At 40.5% G+C, this 19,532-nt stretch overlaps 6 non-coding genes across 6 annotated transcripts; 3 read left to right on the top strand and 3 right to left on the bottom strand.

The window, feature by feature from the left end:
* Positions 1-4,828: 4,828 nt before the first annotated feature.
* Positions 4,829-4,911, bottom strand: TRNAL-UAA. Its single transcript has one exon. It is a non-coding gene; the product is annotated as a tRNA-Leu (tRNA).
* Positions 4,912-5,468: 557 nt separating this feature from the next.
* Positions 5,469-5,540, bottom strand: TRNAA-AGC. Its single transcript has one exon. It is a non-coding gene; the product is annotated as a tRNA-Ala (tRNA).
* A 2,279-nt stretch (positions 5,541-7,819) lies between these two features.
* Positions 7,820-7,893, top strand: TRNAT-AGU. Its single transcript has one exon. It is a non-coding gene; the product is annotated as a tRNA-Thr (tRNA).
* Positions 7,894-10,412: 2,519 nt separating this feature from the next.
* TRNAV-AAC lies at positions 10,413-10,485 on the top strand. The gene has a single exon. It is a non-coding gene; the product is annotated as a tRNA-Val (tRNA).
* An 871-nt stretch (positions 10,486-11,356) lies between these two features.
* TRNAM-CAU lies at positions 11,357-11,428 on the top strand. The gene has a single exon. It is a non-coding gene; the product is annotated as a tRNA-Met (tRNA).
* A 6,182-nt stretch (positions 11,429-17,610) lies between these two features.
* On the bottom strand, positions 17,611-17,682 carry TRNAQ-CUG. Its single transcript has one exon. It is a non-coding gene; the product is annotated as a tRNA-Gln (tRNA).
* Between the last annotated feature and the right edge of the window lie 1,850 nt (positions 17,683-19,532).

The raw sequence follows: 19,532 nt of genomic DNA, 5'->3' as shown, positions 1-19,532 counted from the left end.
TTTTAATTTCATGGCTGCAGTCACCATCTGCAGTAATTTTGGAGCCCAAGAAAAGAAAGTCTCTCACTGTTTCCATTGTTTCCCCATCTACTTGCATTGAAGTGGTAGGACGGGATGCCATGATGTTTGTTTTTTGAATGTTGAATTTTAAGCCAACTTTTTCACTCTCCTCTTTCACTTCCATCAAGAGGCTCTTTAATTCCCCTTCACTTTCTGCCATAAGGGTGGTGTCATCTGCACATCTGCTGCTGCTGCTAAGTTGCTTCAGTTGTGTCCAACTCTTTGGGACCCCATGGACTGCGGCCTGCCAGGCTCCTCCGTCCATGAGATTTTCCAGGCAAGAGTACTGTAGTGGGTTGCCATTGCCTTCTCCTCTGCACATCTGAGGTTATTGCTATTTCTCCCGGCAATCTTGATTCCAGCTTGTGCTTTATCCAGCCCAGTGTTTCACATGATGTACTCTGCATAGAACTTAAATAAGCAGGATGGGTGACAATATACAGCACTGACATACTCCTTTCCCGATTTGGAACCCGTCTGTTGTTCCATGTACAGTTCTGTTGCTTCTTGACCTGCATATAGATTTTTCAGGAGGCAGGTAAGGTGGTCTGGTGTTCCCGTCTCTTTAAGAATTTTCCACAGTTTGTTGTGATCCACACAGCCAAAGACTTTGGCGTGGTCAATGAAGCAGAAGTCGATGTTTTTCTGGAATTCTCTTACTTTTTCTATGATCCAGTGGATGTTGGCTGTTTGATCTCTAGTTCTTCTGTGTTTTCTAAATCCAGCTTGAATATCTGAAAGTTCTCAGTTTAGGTACTGTTAATGCCTAGCTTGGAGAATTTTGAGCATTACTTTGCTAGCATGTGAGATGAGTGCAATTTGTGATAGTTTTAACATTCTTTGGCATTACTTTTCTTTGGGATTGGAGTGAAAACTGACCTTGTCCAGTCCTGTGGCCACTGTTGAGTTTTCCACATTTGCTGGCATATTGAGTGCAGCGCTTTCATAGCATCATCGTTTAGAATTTGAAATAGCTCAGCTGGAATTCCTTCACCTCAAGAAACCATCTGAGTCTGCAAAAGAATTTTGTTAATCAGTCTTTAAAGACATTCACTTTCTTACTGATAGCATTATTTAGAGTTGTTTTGTCAGAAGCTTTGAGGAGACTTTGTGTCTTGGGGAAATATGGGTATGCTGTTGGATGGTTGAAAGTTATCTCCTTTTTCTTAGTGGGAGAAGAGTTGCGACAAAAGAAGGTGGGAAAACGGAGAGTTTTCAGGCAGGTCAGTCCTAAATGAATCCACATACATATCCAAGATCAGGAAAATGATTCATTGTGTCCATTTATTCCCAGGGATATACATACTCTAGTTTTGATACTAAGCGATACCTCTTAAAATTACTATTGGCAGGTCTCTTCCTTTATCCAGAAGCCTGGGAGGGTTGGAACTTAGCCCCCCTCCACCACCAGTACTGCATACTTAATGTTGAAATGCATGCTACAAGACAAGTAGTTTAAGGAATCAGTTGGTGGCTATTTTTACTTTATGTGTTAGATATGAAATTAATACCTATAATATGTAGTATATATAACAGGGAACATATGTGTGTATTAATCTAAAATACTAATATCAGTTTCCAGGTGTCCATAGAGATGAAACGTGAGGGTCACTCAGAGAGTCAGTAGCAGGACCCCAAGAAAGGGACAGAAAGAACAAAGATGGAGAGTGGCCCCCAGAGGCACTTGACACTCTACCTGACACAATTCAATTTTCTGTTATAACATTTCCAGCTTCACATTTTACATTATATGCTTTAAAAAATTAAACAAATAGAAATCTATTAGTTTTCTGTTGCCACATACCAAGTTATCATAGTTTAGCAGATTATAACAATGCCCAAGTATCTACTCAGATTTCTGTAAGAAGTGTGAGCACTAGGTAGCTGAGTTCTCTGCTACCTAGGATTTAAAGAGGCTGAAATCATACATGGGGCTCTCACGGTGATGGTAGAATCCCTGCATTCTTGCTGTTGGCTGGGTGTTCTCAGCTCCCACTAGCCACCTGCATTCTGTTGGCCCCCTCCATCTTCAAAGCCAGAAACAGAGACACTATCCCACTTCGAATCCCTCAATTCCTCTCACACTTACAATCTCTGACTTCAGAAAGAGCCCAATCCCTGTCGAGGGCTCACCTAAGTAGGTCAGGCTCACTCCTGATTATCTTCCTTTTTTAAAGTCAATGGTGCTATGTAGCATACCCTAATCATATCCACAGTATGAGGGATTGTGCGGGACTTGTACATCAAGAGGGAGGGCATCTGTGTTACCACTGAATTCTGCCTACCTCAAGAAACAACAATAGAAGTTGGATTTGGGTAGAAATTGCCAGCAGCCCCCACTGACTGGAGGAATTTAATCAATTCAAATACAACAGGTTCAGACCTCTGTGGCAGAGATGGGAATGGCATGGTGATTTTAGATCTCATATGAGTCTCTCATGAAGGAAAGTATATAATTTAACTTCTGTAGGGATGGAACTTGGACATTGGTGTCATCAGCATTATAACCTAAACTACTTTGCAAACCAACCACTAGGAGATTGATGTGTTTTCTCTTCAGAAAGGTTCAATATGAGTAAAATCTTTGTTCCCTGGAACCTCATTTCAGAAAAAACAAACCCTTCACTCACTCTTTCTCTACCCCATCCAAGGGAAAGAAACAAGAATATCCAATTTTGTTAAGGATGAGTCTTGCCTCTCCATGGAAACTTGGTGTTTCTCAAACCAGCTTATTCAGATGAGTTCTCAGGAGGAGCTTCCTTCCTCTTCCCAAGAGGACCAGGAGCAAACACAATGCTGATGACTCTGACTTGAAACCCGAGGAAGCTCATGAAAATGACCTACTGAGCTGTCTAACTCCATTGGGGTTAGAGAACTATGAAATGTGGAATCTAGGTGTTTGATCTCAAAACATAAGCAATTTAACTATCAGGAAAATTTTTATCTGATTTCTGGTTTTCTTTTAAAGACTGCTATAAAGGAAGAGTGTGAGTTTCTTCTAAAGAGGAAGGAAACTAACCTGCAGAGTGGCAAAGATAATATGGGTATTCAGAGCGGCAAAGAGCCCTTCCTAATTTGCCAGCCCTTCTTAATATATTATCTTTTCACTCTTCAAGTGTCTTCCATGAAGTAGGGATTATTATCCCCATTTAACACATGAAGAAATTGAGGCTCAGAGAGTTGGTGGGAAAGCCAGAATTAGAGTATATGATTGTTGAGTTTTAAAGTCCATGCTCTTTCAAATCATCTTGATGATGCCAGACTTCTGGTCCTCTGAATTTTATTTTATTTTATTTTTATTTATTTTTATTATTTTTTTCTTTTTCTTTTTATTTTTTTATTTTTCCAGTGGGTTTTGTCACACATTGATATGAATCAGCCATGGTGGTCCTCTGAATTTTAAAGAGAACAGAATTTAACCTGCTGGAATTTCAATTGTTGGATATAATATGGGTATTCAATAATGGTGCTGAGGTCACTGGTAATCCGCTGGAAATGAAGTAGAGTTGGACTGATACCTCACATGTTAGGTCAGAAAAAAATTAAAATATATCAGAGATCTAAGTTTAAAAAGAAGTAATGAACATTCTAGAAAAAATGAGTTATTGTGTTACTCTTATTGATCTTGTATAGGGAAAAGGCATATCCAAGTTAGACATAAAACCAAAAGAAAAGACTGATAACTTCACTCTCATAGTCCAAAGTCTGCAGTGTCCAAAACTGCCACATAGTGCAGATGAACTGCTTGTTACATATCAAAACATGACTTAATAGACTCATTTAAAGAACTTTCTACAAATCAAAAGAGAAAGACCCAGCAATCATGAAGAAAAATGATTCCAGGATATTAAAAAACAGTTCACAGAAAAGGAAGTACACATGGCTCTTAAACATAAAAGATGTTCAATAACACCACCACAAGAAAAGTGTAAATAAAAACTCCACTCAGTCAGTTCAGTCGCTCAGTCCTGTCCGACTCTGCGACCCCATGAACCGCAGCCCGCCAGGCAGGCCTCCCTGTCCATCACCAACTCCCCGAGTCCACCCAAACTCATGTCCATCGAGTCGTGATGCCATCCAACCCTCTCATCATCTGTCGTCCCCTTCTCCTCCTGCCCTCAATCTTTCCCAGCATCAGGGTCTTTTCAAATGAGTCAGCTCTCTGCATCGGGTGGCCAAAGTATTGGAGTTTCAGCTTCAACATCAGTCCCTCCAATGAACACCCAGGACTGATCTCCTTTAGGATGGACTGGTTGGATCTCCTTGCAGTCCGAGACCATATTTTACATTTCAAACTGGAAAAACAAAATAGAAGAAAACACTTGTTTTCTGCTTTTGAGGAATCAACCACGCTTTCCAGAGTGAGTTGGAGCGACAGCCCAGGCAGAGTTGAACTTTCTCAGTAGGACGCTTTGGAAACAATGAGAATCCTTCTCCTCACTTCCCCGGGGGCTACAGCGAACTTTTCTTCACTATTGCCTGAAGAGTAGATGGGGTCCAAGTTTCCATTTCTCTTGGAACTCAGAGCTGAAGTATTTAAATCTCTTTAGGCAGATTGTTGATTTGGTCGGTTTTCCTATGACGGCAATCTAATAGAACTTGCAGGGAAATAATTCACACACTTAATACTGCCCACTGAAGCAATTTATTTGGGTTTGAAGACAAAGTGTTTACACAAAAGGACAGAAAAACAGATATGTAATCTATCAAGTTTATTTCTAAAGGCCAGTACTCTCTCAGGAAAGATTTAGAAGAGCAAAAGTTCACCTACCGAGAGTGGGGTTCGAACCCACGCGGGCACTAGCCCATTGGATCTTAAGTCCAACGCCTTAACCACTCGGCCATCCCGGTTGCTGAGGGCCACTGTTCCGCAGTTATTTTTTTAAAATAGAACCAATGTATTACGCTGTGCATTTAAGAAAACACTGGATTATCTCTGGCTTTGTGGAATTGCATCAAAATATGAGGAGGATTATGACTGAGAAAACACAGCAAGCTCTCTGTGCTTTCTGAAACCGCTCACTTTTTCCTGTCCGCTCTCACTAGATCACCTCAAATCCAGAGATGCTTGTCTTTCCTCAAATTGTTGTTGTTGTTAGCTGCTAAGTCGCGTCCGACTCTTTTGCGACCCCATGTACTGTATCCCTCCAGGCTTTCCTGTCCATGGGATTTCCAGGCAAGAATACAGGAGTGGGTTGCTAGTTCCTTCGCCAGGGAATCCCGTCGCAAGGATCGAACCGGAATCGTCTGAATTGGAGAATTCCCATTCATTAATGCTGACCCACCAGGGAAGCCCAAGAAAACAAGGGACGACTACGAGAGAATCACAAAACTCCAGAGCTCACTAATGGCTAATTATTCATCAGTAGCCGTTGTAAACTCCAGTAGTGGAGATTGGAAACTCCAGATGGAGGTGCCGGGGATTGAACCCGGGGCCTCGTGCATGCTAAGCACGCGCTCTACCACTGAGCTACACCCCCCCAGTCCCCCGTTATAAGCCGAAAAGGAACATACAAGTGGGAGGAGGCCAGAGAGTAGCAGAAATCACCACCCTAACGCCAAGTACAAGCCTTCTCAGGTACCTCTACCGAGGGCGCTGTCCCAGTTTTCCCTGAAGAGATTAGCGGTTTGCCTGCTGAATTCAACCCCCCATCGCATGACAACAGACTGGGGCCCAAAAGACACTATATTGAAACGAGCTCACTTTGGGATTACATTTGGGAATCACTAGTGGACCCAGGAAATGGCAACCCACTCCAGTGTTCTTGCCTGGAGAATCCCAGGGACGGAGGAGCCTGGTGGGCTGCCGTCTATGGGGTCGCACAGAGTCGGCCACGACTGAAGTGATTTAGCAGCAGCAGCAGCAGCAGCGGACCCAGAGGCAGTTCAAATTCGTGACTTTGATTTTAATGGCAAAATGCTTTCACTGACAGCCCAATATGTCCCTAAAAGAAACACATCGGGCTAGGTATAGGCTGTGGTTTTTGCTCAGTCCCTGAGTCGTGCCCTACTCTTTGCCACTCTATGGACTGCAGGCTTCCTTGTCCTCTGTCTTCCGGAGTCTGCTCAAATTCATGTCCACTGATGCTACCTAACCAACTTATCTTTTGCTGCCCCCTTGCTCTTTAGTCTTTCGCAGCATCAGGGTTTTTTTCCCCCAATGTGTCAGCTTTTTGCATCAGGAGGCCAAGATATTACAGCTTCAGCTTCAGCATCAGTCCTTCCAATGAATATTCAGGGTTGATTTCCTTTAGGATTGACTGGTTTGATCTTCTTGCTGCCCAAGGGGCTCTCAAGGGTCTTCTCCAGCATCGCAGTTCGAAAACATTAATTCTTCCGCGCCCAGCTTTCTTTATCGTACATCTCTCACATCCATACACGACTACTGGAAAAAACCAAAGGTTTGACTTTACGGACCTTTGTCGGCAAAGTAGTGTCTCTGCTCTTTAATATGCTGTTTGTCATAACTTTCCTTCTGAGGAGCAAGCATCTTTTAATTTCGTGGCTGCAGTCACCGTCCACAGTGATTTTAGAGCCCAAGAAAACAAAATCTGTCACTGTTTCCACTATTTCCCGTATATTAATCCTGAAGTGATGGGACCGGATGCCATGATCTTAGTTTTTTTAATGTTGAGTTTCAAGCCAGTTTTTTTACTCTGCTCTCCAGGTGGTCTGGTACTCCCATCTCTTTAAGAATTTTCCTCGGTTATTTGCGATCCACACAGTCAATGGTAGTAATCAATGAAGCAGAAGATTTTTTTTTTTTTAATGCTACGATCCAATAAATGTTGACAATTTGATCTCTGGTTCCTCTGCCTGTTTGAAACCCAGCCTGTACATCTGGAAGTTCTCAGTTCAGGTATTGCTGGCTACAGACAGGAAGACTAGAACTTCAAGTGCTTCCAGAAAAGACAGCACTTGTGACAATGGAGAATCCAATCTTTGCACTCAAAAGTATCCCCCGGAAGACTTATTACAAATGCAGATTCCAGAACCTCTCTTGCGATGCTCCTTTAATAAATAGGGTAGATTCCAAGAATCTTAATTTTACCAAGGACTACCAGGTAATCCTAACATCGTCTTAAATGGCAACAGTCATGTAGGAGTGCTGAAAGTTGTCATGGGGAATTTAAGAATCCATGAAATAAGCTCCCAAATAGGAAATTTATGTAACTAGAGGAGACAGAGCTGAAATGAAATCCTGAAGCACAAGTTGGAATAGAATGAATTAATATTGAACACCTAATGTGTCAATGTCTCTCAGGTAACCAAGAGAAACCCCACAAAAAAAGGGTCGTGTCAGTTGTACCAGATAAGCAAAGAGGGTCCAATGACAACTGTTCAAGTTTCTGGGGCAGTCCAATTTTTACTTGTGGCTCAGCTGGTAAAGAATCCGTCTGCAATGTGGGAGACATTGGTTCGATATTTGGGTTGGAAAGATCCCCTGGAGAAGGAACGGCTATCCACTCCAGGATTTTGGCTTGGAGAATTTCAGTCCGTGAGACTTTCACTTTCTTTTCAATCTTTACTTGGACTGTTCGAACTGCCTCGGTCCACAACCAGATCTTTCTTTTTGATAAATTCATGTAAAAGAAATGGCCCCCTCAAGTCCTTTGGCTGTTCAATTCTGATTTTGAATCCCTGGTCAGATCAAATTTCCATTCCTAGAAGAGATTCCTGTCCAAATGTACTTCGTAGTTAAAAGTCGCCGAAAGCACAGAAATGAAAAACAACACATTGTGACGCTTTCCGCCGCGGCGGCTTCGTGGCTTAGTTGGTTAAAGCGCCTGTCTAGTAAACAGGAGATCCTGGGTTCGAATCCCAGCGAGGCCTTCCTCTTCTTGGCTTCATAAGGTAAAACCCTTAAAAGCAAACTCCATGGCCTCAGACCATCAGTCTTCAAAGGCTGCTGGAGAAGATATTTTGAAGGCAAGCAAAGAAGCAGGAGTTAGAAAATTAATGGGTTGTTTTCTGGTTCAGTATTAAAACAACATTTTGAGTAACAGTCGTTTTTCAGATGTGTCACTTGAAAATATTTTTTCTCTGTCTTTTCTTTTCATTTTTTGTTAAAATGTCTTTCACAGAGCAAGTTTTACAATTTTAAGGAAGTTCACCTTTAATTCTTTCAGTAGATAAACAGTTTTCCTAGCACCATTAGTTGAAAAGACTGTAATTTCTCCATTGAATGGTCTTGGCACTCCTGTCAAAAGCCAACTGATCATATATACAAGAATCTATTTGTGGGGTCTCTATTTCATTGGTCTTTATTTCTGGCTGTATGTCAGGACCACATGGATTTGGTTACTGTAGGTTTAAAGTAAGTTGTGAGATTAGGAAGTGAGCGGACTACAAATGTATTCTTTTTCAAGATCTTTTTGGCTATTTGGGGGTTCCACAAGAGTCAATGTTAATTTTAGGATGGATTTTGTTTTAATCTCTAAAAAAAATTGGGATTTTGATAGGGATTGTATTGAAACTGCAGATCACTTTGGGCTTTATTGACATTATAACCATATTAGTCTTACAATTCATGAATACAGATATCTTTCTATTCACTGATATCTTCTTTAGTATCTTTTTTTTCTTTTTCTAAAGTTTTCTAGTTTTCAGTGTAAACCTATTCCTCCACCTTGATTAAGTTCATTCCTAAACATTTCATTCTTGTTGATGCAACTGTAAAAGGAACTCTTTGTTAATTTGCTTTGGATTGTTCACTGTAAGTGAATAAACATGCAACTGATTTTTGTACGTTGAATTTTATGTCTTTCAATTTTGCTGAATTCTTTTATTAGCTCTAATGTGTGTGTGTGTGTGTGTGTGTGTGTGTGTGTGTAAAATCCTCAGCACTTTCTATGTATGACATTATATCTTTCTCTTGCCTGCTTGTCCTGGCTAGAGTTGATAGTACTATGCTGAATAGATGTAGTAAAAGTGAACACCTACGTCTTGTTCCAGGTATTAGAGAAAAAGCTTACACTTTTTCACCATTGAAGATGCTAACTGTGACTTCTTGATAAGTGACTTTTATCATGAAGATAAAATAGTTTCCTGCTATTCCTAGTTTATTGATCTTTTTTTTTTTTATCATGAAAGAATGTTGTCAAATGCTTTTTCTGCATCTATTGAGATGATCCTGTTCTTTTTTCCTTCATTCTGTTAATATGTTAAACCTCGCTTACATTCCAGGAATGTATCTTATTTGGTTGTGGTGTATAATATGTTGCTGTATTCAGTTTGCTAACATTTTGTTGAGGATTTTTGCATGTATGTTCATCAGGGATATTCATCTGCAGTTTTCTTTTCTTCTAATGGCTTTGATATTAAGGGAATGCGGTCTTCATTGAATGAGTTATGTTCCATTCTTTTCAATTTTTTGGAAGAGTTTGAGAGGGATTGTGTTAATTCTTTAAATGTTTGGTAGAATCCACCAGTGAAAACGTCTAGGTTGGACTTTTCTTTGCTGTAATCATTTGATTACTGCTTCAATATACTTAACAGAGGTCTGTCAAAATATCTGTTTCTTCATGTTTCAGATTTGGTAAATTGTGTGTTTCTGGGAATTTGTCCATTTCATTTACGTTATCCAATATGCAGTCATACAATTTTCCATAGTGTTGGCTTGTAATACTTCTATTTGTGCAAAATCTGTAGTAATATCCCCACTTGCATTCCTAATTTTAGTAATTTGAATATCTTCTTTATGTTTTTCTTTGTAAATCTAGCTAAACATTTGTCAATTTTGTTGAACTTTTCAAAGAGTCAAATTTTGGTTTCATTGATAATTTTTCTATTGCTTCCTGCCTGCCCTTCCTGATTGCCAGTCTTACCTGAGTGCCTGCCCTATGGATTTGCAACTTGCTTAGCCAGTCCCCACAACTGGCACTCCCTAGTTTCTTCAATAAATAACCCCACCTCCCAATATAAAAATGTTTTCTTGATTCTAAACAAATTGACCACCTCTGGATAACCAGCAGGGGTATCAACAATATTCCCAGAACTTTCTAGTAACTACCCACTCTACCTACTCCCAGGGGACCACTCTTCTGACTCCTAACAATGCAAAAGCTTCTTGTCTACACTGTAATGTAAACAATTGGCGTCATAGAATACATTCTCTTTTGCGCGTGGTTTTTTTTGGTCTGCAGGTCTGTGAAGTTCATTCCTATACGTTATGGACTTTCTTTCTTGTTGCGTTATAGTTTGTCACGCTAACAGACCTAGGCAATTGCAGATGAGCACTTGGAAAGTTTCTATTCTCTCGACTAAAGATCGCTGGATATTTTGGTAAATAGCCCTGGATTATACACATGCTTTCATCCATCCTGACCAGAAAAATAGCCTTAAACAGCGTTGTTTCCGTAGTGTAGTGGTTATCACGTTCGCCTAACACGCGAAAGGTCCCCGGTTCGAAACCGGGCGGAAACACTAGCTTTTGTTTGAGGTTTCTAATTGACCACGTGGTATCTTTGTTTATCTTTAAACACAGGACCCTTCTTCCGTAGCACGAAAAAGAACAAAGTACCAAGCCACAATGAAATTCACACTGACAACTGAGAACCTTCAGTGGAGTGTTTTCATTCAGATTCTCTCTTGAGGTTTACAGAGAGGTTGTTCCTTAACCAATACCCTACCTGTTCTGGGACTAGGAAAACACGTATTTAATGAAGACACAGAAACTCCTGAACGGACAGAAGGAAGATGGTGAAAAGAGCAAGAGGAAAGTTGAGGAAGTTATTAGGCAGACGGAGCCCAGGGTGAAAGCTGTCAGAGGTTTCTATCCAGGCCTTTGGTCTTCGCTGAGGACGAGAGAAAACTGTGTGTAGACATGGCCTCAAAGTGATACGAAGCCCCTTTTCATGAAGCCAAGGGCAGAGGCCTGAGAGGGTAAACCAGGTGCCTGGGAAGCTGAAAATGGCAGTTATTAATCAATATATGGAAATGCTGCTTCTAGTTTGCTCAGGGAAACTTTCTTAAGGACGGGAAACAGAGCGAGCTAGTTAATATCCTTTCTCCTCAAGTCTGAATTCATGCCTTCCTCGGTTATCCGTAAGGAAGGACTTCGGGGGCTTTGCTCGTCTTTCGAAGTTACTCCTCTGAGCTCAGAGCAGCTCCTGAAAGAAGGATGTCGGATTATTGGCAGATTGGAAAAGCGCAACATGGAGGGGAGTACTAAGGTCATTTAATTCTTGGGGAAATTGATCTCAGGCCAAGCAAAGAGGGAGAAAAAAATATATATTCTGACAAAGTAGCTGATATTTAATATGGTAAGGAAGAGGACAAGCATTGGTTAAGCCAGAGCAGAGTGGCGCAGCGGAAGCGTGCTGGGCCCATAACCCAGAGGTCGATGGATCGAAACCATCCTCTGCTAAGACTTTTGTAACGTCTCCAACACACGGCCTCTGAGAGTGTATTTGATTTTCTAAAGTTCATTTAGGGTTTAAAGTTTTCCTTTTTTCTCCTCAAATGACTGCACAATTTCCTTCTCGTTCAAAAGATTAGAGGCAAGTCTTATCTTTAGAGGAAGAGTTGACAAATTTCATGTTTATTTCCAACAAATTAACTTTTTGTGTTCCAGAGACTATACACTGAGGTGGGATATAATTTTTTATTTTCTTGCACATTTTCGTACACTCAAAGAAAAAACATTGTTATTTTGCCTGAGATCATTGGTTGCTAAAAACCTATATTGCCTTTTTACTTGAGTTGGGGGGGGGGTTAGGTTCCTTTCACTCTTTTGTTCATTCTTAGGCATGATTTATAACGTTCAAGTTAATAGAAACATACTGTGAACTCTTCTCTGAAGCAATTTATGTTACAATAATTGAGAAGACACCTTTTATACACTATCCCTGTTCATACTTACATAAACTGGATTCATGGGAATGTTACGAGAAAAAGAAGCAAAAACCTTGCATGTGGAATGATAGATAACAGTAGACTACATTTAAAAGTTTTTTGCACATCAGAATTCCATGGAGAAACTAGAAGAAAAATAGTTTTACTGATATATTTGCAAAAGAAATTGAGAGAAAATGTCTAATTTAAATAATTTAAATGAGTGACTATATATGATAAATAAAATTCTTCTAAACAATGAGAATTCACAGAGGAAAATATCAAAAGAAAAAACATTAATAACAATTTGCAGGAGGTGGACCTATTTCATTCCTTTACTTCACTGATGAATATGTTCTGACTTGGCAAAACCAACCATTTTTAACTTATTTTGCTTTCATATTCCCCTAAAAGCATTTTTAACTGAAAATGTCCAGGCACAGGAGATTTGTTGAATAAACTGAGACATATAGACTCAGAGGAGAAGTACCATGTAGCTGCAGAAAAGATATGGAGTGATTTACAGGAGATACTGTTACTTATGAGAGGGGACGTACAGATGAAGATTATAATATGCTATCCTTTTTCAAGAAGGAAGGGGAGTCAGGAAAACATATGTGTTTTCCCTTTTGAACAGAAAACAGCAAAGATACACCAGTGAAACTGGCTATCTAAAAGTGTAGTAATAGTTCTGGGGTACATGAAGTATTGGGTTGTCCAAAACCTTCATTAAGACATTGTGGAAAAATCAGAACGAAGTTTTTGGCCAACCCAAAATAGGGCTGGTGGGAGAAATAGAGAAGGAACAGGAAATAGTGGAAGAGAGAAAGAAATAGGAGAGTCACAGACTGTCCTTGAAGTATGGCTCATAGAAATCAAGAGATGTTCCTCAGAGATTGAACCCTTGGCTTTATTTGCATAAACTATGCTTTCAGTTCAGTCACTCAGTCATGTCTATTTGCGACCCCATGAACTACAGCACTCCAGTCCTCCCTGTCCATCACCAGCTCCCAGAGTTTATTCAAACTCATGTCCATTGAGTTGGTGATGCCATCCAACCATCTCATCCTCTGTCGTCCCCTTCTCCCCCTATCTTCTATTTTTCCAGCATCAGGGTCTTTTCCAATGAGTCAGTTCTTTACATCAGGTAGCCAAAGCATTGTAGTTTCAGCTTCAGCATCAGTCCTTCCAATGAATATTCAAGACTGATTTCCTTTAGGATGGACTTGCTGTCCAAGGGACTCTCAAGAGTCTTCTGCCACACCACAGTTCAAAAGCATCAATTCTTTGGCGCTCAGCTGTCTTTATAGTCCAACTCTCACATCCATACATGACCACTGGAACAACAATAGCTTTGACCAGACAGACCTTTGTTGGCAAAGTAATGTCTCTGCTTTTTAATATGCTGTCTAGGTTGGTCATAGCTTTTCTTCCAAGGAGCAAGCGTCTTTTAATTTCATGGCTGCAGTCACCGTCTGCAGTGATTTTGGAGCCCAAAAAATAAAGTTTGTCAGTGTTTACACTGTTTCCCCATCTATTTGCCATGAAGTGATGGGACAGGATGCCATGATCCTAGGTTTTTGAATGTTGTTTTAAGTCAACTTTTTCACTCTCCTGTTTCACTTTCATCAAGAGGCTCTTTAGTTCTTTTTTGCTTTCTGCCATAAGGGTGGTGTCATCTGCATATCTGAGGTTATTGATATTTCTCCCGGCAATCTTGATTCCAGCATGTGCTTTATCCAGTCCAGCATTTCTCATGATGTACTCTGCATATAAGTTAAATAAGTAGGGTGACAATATACAGCATTGACATACTCCTTTACCTATTTGGAATCAGTCTGTTGTTCCATGTCCAGTTCTAACTGTTGCTTCTTGACTTGCATATAGATTTCTCAGAGTGCAGGTCAGGCGGTCTGGTATTCCCATCTCTTGAATTTTCCACAGTTTGTTGTGATCCACATAGTCAAAGGCTTTGGCATAGTCAGTAGAGCAGAAGTAGATGTTTTTCTGGAACTCTCTTGCTCTTTCAATCATCCAACAGATGTTGGCAATTTGATCTCCGGTTCTTCTGCCTTTTCTAAATCCAACTTGAACACGGTTGAACCATGAAGTTCACAGTTCACGTATTGCTGAAGCCTGGCTTGGAGAATTTTGAGCATTCCTTTACTAGCGTGTGAGATGAGTGCAATTGTGCGGTAGTTTGAGCACTCTTTGGCAATGCCCTTCTTTGGGATTGGAATGAAGACTGATGTTTTCCAGTCCTGTGGCCACTGCTGAGTTTTTCAGATTTGCTGGCCTATTGAGTGCAGCACTTTCACAGCATCATCTTTTAGGATTTGAAATAGCTCAACTGGAATTCCATCACCTCCATTAGCTGTGTTTGTAATGATGCTTCCTAAGGCCCACTTGACTTCACATTCCAGGAGGTCTGCCTCTAGGTGACTGATCACACCATCATATTTATCTGGGTTGTGAAGATCTTTTTTGTATAGTTCTTCTATGTATTCTTGCCACCTCTTAATATCTCCTGCTTCTGTTAGTTCCTTACCATTTCTGTCCTTTATTGTGATCATCTTTGCATGAAAATTTCCCTTGATATCTAATTTTCTTGAAGAGATCTCTATTCTTTCCCATTCTATTGTTTTCCTCTATTTCTTTGCATTGATCACTGAGGAAGGCTTTCTTCTCTCTTCTTGCTATTCTTTGGAGCTCTGCATTCAAATGGGTATATCGTTCCTTTTCTCCTTTGCCTTTCACTTCTCTTCTTTTCATAGCTATTTGTAAGGCCTCCTCAGACAACCATTTTGCCTTTTTGCATTTCTTTTTCTTGGGGATGGTCTCGATCACTGCCTTCTATACAATGCCACGAACCTCCAACCCTAGTTCTTCAGGTACTCTATCAGATCTAATCCCTTGAATTTATTTGTCACTTCCACTGCATAATCATAAGGGATTTGATTTAGGCTATATCTAAATGGTCTAGTGGTTATCCCTACTTTCTTCAATTTAAATCTGAATTTGGCAATAAGGATTTCATGATCTGAGCCACAGTCAGCTCCCAATCTTGCTTTTGTTGAATGGATAGAGCTTCCCCATCTTTGGTTGCAAAGAATATAATCAATCTGATTTCGGTGTTGACTATCTGGTGATGTCCACGTGTAGAGTCCTGTCTTGTGTTGTTGGAAAATGGTGTTTGCTATGACCAGTGCATTCTCTTGGCAAAACTCTGTCAGCCTTTGCCCTGCTTCATTTTGTATTCCAAGGCCAGATTTGCCTGTTACTCCAGGTATCTCTTGACTTCCTACTTTTGCATTCTAGTCCACTATGATGAAAAGGACATCTTTTTTTGGGTGTTAGTTCTAGAAGGTCTTGTAGGTCTTCATAGAACCGTTCAACTTCAGCTTCTTCAGCATTACTGGTCGGGGCATAGACTTGGATTACTATGACATTGAATGGTTTGCCTTGGAAATGAACAGAGATCATTCTGTCGTTTTTTAAATTGCATCCAAGTACCGCATTTTAGACTCTTTCGTTGACTATGATGGTTACTCCATTTCTTCCAAGGGATTCTTGCCCACAGTAGTAGATATAAGGATCATGAGAGTTCAGTTCACCCATTCCAGTCCATTTTAGTTTGCTGATTCCTAAAATGTCGATGTTCACTCTTGCCTTGTCCTGTTTGACCACTTCCAATTTGCCTTGATTCATGGACCTAACATTCCAGGTTCTTATGCAATATTGCTCTTTGCAGCATCAGACTTTACTTCCATCACGTCACATCCACAGCTGGGTGTTGTTTTTGCTTTGGCTCCATCTCTTCATTCTTTATTGAGTTAGTTCTCCACTGATCTCCAGTAGCATATTGGGCACCTACCAACCTGGGGAGTTCATCTTTTAGTGTCCTATATTTTTGCCTTTTCCTACTTTTCATGGGGTTCTCAAGGCAAGAATACTGAAGTGGTTTGCCATTGCCTTCTCCAGTGGACCACGTTTTGTCAGAACTCTCCACCATGACCCATCCATCTTGGGTGGCCTTACATAGCATGGCTTATAGATTCACTGAAAGAGGGAAACTATGCTTTATCACATCGTAGATATGTCAAACAAATGCTGAAACCTTTATGACCTATAATTGTTATTTTCTGGATCTCTTCAAAGCCTGCAGGCTTCACCAAGGAAAAGACAGTTTTTAATGGCACCAGCACCTTTACTTTAAGTAAGATAACTAAATAGAGATCCAAAGGACTGAAACCTAACTCCTGAGATTTCTGTACTCCAGGATATCTGGTTTATATGTATGCTTATTCAATGTGTTCTCAACTTTTACCAGAAGCTTGAAATTACACAATGAAACATTATTTGAATCTCCAACCTCCCCTCCTTTATCTTCTTATTCCCCTTCACCTGAAAATGTCAAATGCCCTAGGAGAATGCTTTATGGGCAGTGAAATGTATTAAAAGAAAATCCAATCAGAAGTTCCTAGCATTGTCATAAGTATCCATAAAGGGAAATAAATTTATGAAATAGATAAAATAATATAGACATTAATAAGTGACAAAGTTGATATTTCAATTCAGTAGATAGGCAAAGATAATTTTAAAATAAACTGTGATGACATAACTAACTGCCTATGGCAGAAAACAGAGATGAACATTTACCTTCAACAAGTAACAAATCACATTTCAGATTGATTAGTGATTTAAATACAAAATATAAAATAATAAAGCATGTAGTTGCAATTAATAAGAAAACTGAGAAGAAAAAATTATTTACTTGGAAACTGTAGCATAAGAAATGTTTGAGCAACTACGGCTTAGTAAAAATATGCTTTGGTGAAAGTCTACAAAAAAAGTAACCGATCTTAAATGGCAAATTCACATAAGAAAGAAATCTACCTGAAAATTAGAAATAAATGGGTCTAAGAATGAGGTGATGGTGAGGGAGCTGCTTTGGTTTATCACTTCATTGTTTTAACCTAGGACAGTATCCTTCAGCTATCTTCATTTCTTAGAGTCTTTATGAATTGTCATAATATTCTGATGCTCTCACATTGCCTTCCAGTGGTCTTCAAAATTGTTTCTTCATAAGTTTAAATCGTCCTAAAGAATATAATTGCCAACATTTTCACAAAGAAATTGGTAAAATTTGAACATTAAAATAGTCCAGTCCATCGCTGAATTTTATCCATTGGTACCCAAGAGCAATTTGATATATGCTAGCATCCTTTAAAAGTATACTCGATATACTTTTATTTAACAGTCAACAGTGTTCATGAATTCTTTTTCTTTCAAAGATATTTCTATTTTATAGCTACCATGAAATTTTAACCCTCCATATTGCATTTTTCTATGCTTAAATGCTGTGACTATTACTCTGAAACAGAAAAATATATTAAAAGATGAATATAATTTTAACTATTTCTGGTGTGTGTTTTGTATTTCAAGGTCTCCCCCCTCCCCCAGTTTGAGTTGTTTTCAAGTTTAATAGTAGCAAGTGACCAATAAAAAGTAAAGATGTAATTTTTGAGAAGCATTTAGTGTAGGAAAAGAAAATTTGTACTTGAACTTAGTAAGAGGGATAGCACTTTTTCCCTAGCCCTTGTGTCTGCGGGTGAAAGCTTCCAGGGGTTGCAATGAGAAGACTTTCATAGAAATAAGTGTTATCAGAAATTTACACAGAGGGGATGTGAAATCAGATAAAAACAGATCTTCTGTAGGTCCCACCGAGATTTGAACTCGGATCGCTGGATTCAGAGTCCAGAGTGCTAACCATTACACCATGGGGCCTATCCTTAATAAGGACCTGCTAAATTCTTTGATGATATAATTCTTCCTCCCTAAGAACCTTGATGCGGTTTTCTAAAGGGTAGAAATACATTCTGCATTTCCTCCTCTAGGATTAAGTCATGAACCCTTACCTGTCACATGCCTGTATCTATCTTCTAAGCCAGACTCTACTGGAAAACATCGCCTCCCTGATGTTAAGAATCCTCCTCTCCACCCACCCATTCCCATGGAGTGCTCGGTTTCACGACAACCGTTTTATTCTGTTACTTCACCCAAGGCTCACAGTTGTCCTACGAGATGGGGATCATTGTTGCTATTTTACAGATGAATAACCTGAGGCAGAGACCTGGTGTCTTTCACCCTTTTCTCTCAGATTCTATTACTTCACGGAAAATCGTCTTTTTCTAGGGTGGTAAGCTGAAGCTCCAACACTTTGGCCACCTGATGCAAAGAACTGACTCATTGGAAAAGACCCTGATGCTGGAAAGATTGAAGGCAGAAGGAGAAGGGGATGACAGAGGATGAGATGGTTGGATGGCATCACGGACTCGATGGGCATGTGTTTGAGCAAGCTCCGGGAGTTGGTGATGGACAGGGAAGGCTGGCGAGCTGCAGTCCATTGGGTGGCAAAGAGTCGACAGGACTGAGCAAGTGGACTGAACTGATTTACCTCTTTTGCTGACGCGTTATGGAAAGATTTACCAGAGTCGCAGATGAGACACTGACGTTTAAGGAAAACTGAATTAAACATGCTTGGAAGATGCGATTGGAGTAAGATCCCTGCAGCCCTGGGAGCACAAAGCGAAGCCAGGGAGGTGAGGGGAAAGGGAAGGAAAGGCCCTCGGGAGTCTTCCTAGGACCGGGTCCAGCCCTACGGTCCTATTTTCACCAACAGAAACTACGCAGAGACTTCCAAATGGACACAGAGAAGATTCCCCTGCTGCCGCGTCGGTTTCCCGCACACACATCGGCGTCCACACTTGGTGAAAACCTGCAAGATAATCAGTTTCTGTGATGGGTCTTGGTGAATATTCTGAGTCGCATCCTAATCCAGTATCTTCACAAACTCCTCGGGCTGGCTTTTCGCGGCTCAGAGCGCAAAGATACCCAGCACAAATTTAGCAGTGAGTACCCAGCGATTTCTTTAGCGGTACTGGGGAGTCTAGCTTTGCTCCAAATAGTTTCCTGGAATTCGACGCCCGTAGGCTGAGATATTTTCATGATTTGCAGATTGGGATTGCGTGCCAGGATTTCAGGTTTTAAACTGGAGGTGGGTTTCGAGGTCGGTGCGCCTCTCGTGGATTTAGACGATGAAGCACAACTCCCACTACCTGGGGAAGGGAAAAAAAAAAAACCACCAAAGACAAAAGGCCAGGTTTCTTGCAGGATTCTTTTACAGAAGGATTTTTTTCAGGGTGGCTTTTACTGGACAAAATCTTTAAATTGGTTCTTTTCTGGAATGCTGGGTTGGGAGTTTTCCTCTAGAACAGGTGAAGAATGGCCAAGGACTGTTCGTGGTTTGCATAGACTGGGTAGAAGACCCTCAGGAGAGAGGGTAAAGATCCTCCATTGGAGATCCTAAACCATCAAAACCTGGCGGGTACAAGAAAAATGTCCTTACAAAGGAGTCGCTTTTAAACCTGAGTGGGGAGAACCGGGGTAGATTTCTCTTCCCTCGGCATAACTTAGTCAGCAACAGATACACCAGCCCGATGACATTTTCCAGAGCCCCAGATAATAGTCCCAATGGCCTTGACTCCGCGCGGTCCCTGATATGTTAACAAAAGTGCACCATGTGAGGAAGAGACCTTGACCTGCGCAGCAGCCATGCCCCGTGTAGCAGAGAAAAG

This window comes from Cervus canadensis, chromosome 28 (genome assembly GCF_019320065.1).
Source record: "Cervus canadensis isolate Bull #8, Minnesota chromosome 28, ASM1932006v1, whole genome shotgun sequence".
NCBI classification, from domain to species: Eukaryota; Metazoa; Chordata; class Mammalia; order Artiodactyla; family Cervidae; genus Cervus; species Cervus canadensis.
Note: the sequence above shows the minus strand (reverse complement) of the source record. Positions and strands in the feature narration are given on the sequence as shown.